The following is a 2,641-nucleotide window of genomic DNA, read 5'->3' as shown; positions in this document are numbered from 1 at the left end:
TTAAATGACAGTTACATTGTTTTTTTGGGCCAAAAACGACAGAAACGGCTATTTTTCTGTCATTTTTTGTTAAATAATCGCCACAGTTAAAAAATTTCGACTTATATGCAAAATAGCCTCGGACAATTTTGATAAAAAAGTGATAATACGTAAACATGGATTACTCTAAAGATGAATTATGTTGTTTTCAGCTGGGCGTAAAGCCGTTTAAGTCATACTCCGTGAATAAAATGCGTAACAACGCGGGTTTACAGGGGAAACATACAAATGACCGCCGGTAACCCCGAATTCGAACACACGTTCTATTCGAATGACGTCATATCGAACATGGTGGAACATGATTCGGGTTCGAAACATGTTTGTGGCAATCGTGCAGACACACGGCGGAACTCGAACATGAATATCAGCCTAGGCCGCCTTAACCCAACCGAGAAGGAAACCACTGTTAAGATGCATGTCTGAGGAACTATTTCTTTACCTAGCCTATAATGCTGATGTCATCTTTCCAAATGGAGACGGGCCAAAAAGTGTCGATTAGCAAAAATCATATCAATAATTTACGCAAATAGTTCCCATTATCAAATTTCTAAAAACTTTTCTGAACTTTGCTTTTCAGGTATATCACTCACCTTGTTTTTGTGTATATTAGGACCAATATTTTTCACAAATGACTATATTACATTTTTGCTTTTTTCTCGTCCAGACGACCCACCCATTGACCAACCCCAGACTGATTACCAGGCACGTGCGAAGGACAATGAAAACACACCTGACGCCACGTACGCCGCCATACCAGGTAAAACGTTTTAAGTTTCTCTCTTTTCTTGCCTTCTGTTTTTTTATTCCTTTGTGATTGTAACCTCACTAAAGCTGGGTATTTTTTTAAGGTAGTAACCGTGATTGGTCTGTGACACTTCGCGTACTTGGGTGGTTTTTCGTGCAGAACTTTAAGAAGTAGTGTCAAGAGTAATCCACAGTTACGTAATATGCCAAAAACCTTATTTTGATCTCAAAAGAAACCACTGTTAAGATGCATGTCTGAGGAACTATTTCTTTACCTAGCCTATAATGCTGATGTCATATCTTCCCAAATGGAGACGGGCCGAAAAGTGTCGATTAGCAAAAATCATATCAATAATATACGAAAATAGTTCCCATTATCAATTTTCTAAACACTTTTCTGAACTTTGCTTTTCAGGTATATCACTCACCTTGTTTTCGTGTATGTAAGGCCCAATATTTTTCACAAATGACTATATTACATCTTTGCTTTTTTTTCGTCCAGACGACCCACCCATTGACCCACCCATTGACCAACCCCAGACAGATCACCAGGCACGTGCAAACGACAGTGAAAACACACCCGACGCTACGCACCCCACCAGACCAGGTAAAACGTATTAACCCTCAACAGTACACCTTCCCGGACTGATTAATCTGTACACCTGGGGTCCGCGCGGACCCCAGAACAGTTTTTTGCTAATTTTTAGAAATTATCAACATGCTACCAGCTCAATTGTTTTGCAAACTGATGTGGGAACCTCTGTGTCCACATTACATACAAAAATCAAACATTTTGAACTTTTTCTATTTTTTGGTGAAGAAAAGAAGACAAGAAGAAATACCCGATTTTTAAACCCATTTCAGACTGAAGGGGCTTATGAATTATGAGGCCCAACTTTGACCTCAGATAGCGGCTAAACGGCTTGCGCTAGCAGTATCAAATTTGGAGACCTTTCCTAAAATGTCTCTGGAGAAAAGTTCATTTTAGTTTAATACTAGTAAGTTGATGTTTTTTTGTGTTGCCATGGCAACGGGTTTCTAGCAGGTAGTTTTTTTGAAAATAGAAGTAATTTTGGTTTAAACATAAAAATTTTCCGAGTTTTATATTAAATTACACTTCTTTTCCAACATTAATAACATCTTACATAATTAAATATAAGTTAAATCATTTAATATGCATAGAATATGCTAATTTGATGACGTCATTGGTCAAAATCCAATATGGCGGACTATATTATTAGCTCTGACGTCATATGACGTCATAATTACACCAAAGTTATTAAAATTTAATTCTGTTACTACACCATTCTCTGAAAACTTGGTAGACATACGATGAGTGCATAAAAACATATAAAAACGGAAATAAGGTCATGTATAAGAACGCCAGTGTATCCATTATGATCGAAAGCCGGCTGGGGTCCGCGCGGACCCCAAAAGAAAACCAGATATAATTTTTTTTATAAATGGTAGAAACGGAGTTTTCTGCACTGTATTGAGATACAACTTTGTGGGTGACAATTACCTAAAATTTCAGAAAAAATCTTTAGAAACAAAAAAGATATTACAGAATATATAGTGCTGGGGTCCGCGCGGACCCCAGGTGTACTGTTTAGGGTTAAACATGATTTCTCCGTAATTGGTCTGACTGAGACGTGGCTTACGGAAGATATTTCACAGCTGTATGACTTACAAAATAACGTTTCACTTCACCACTGTAGGTCTAATAAAGTAGGTGGCGGAGTGTCCCTTTTTATCGTGAAGATTTGGAATTTTTTAGAAAGAAAAGACCTTATTTTAAACTCAGAACATGAAATTGAATCTCTATTCATAGAAATCCCTACATCTTTATCGTGACCTC

Source organism: Branchiostoma belcheri, unplaced genomic scaffold (genome assembly GCF_001625305.1).
Source record: "Branchiostoma belcheri isolate BF01 breed outbred unplaced genomic scaffold, Haploidv18h27 scaffold361, whole genome shotgun sequence".
In the NCBI taxonomy this organism is placed as follows: domain Eukaryota; kingdom Metazoa; phylum Chordata; class Leptocardii; order Amphioxiformes; family Branchiostomatidae; genus Branchiostoma; species Branchiostoma belcheri.
Note: the sequence above shows the minus strand (reverse complement) of the source record.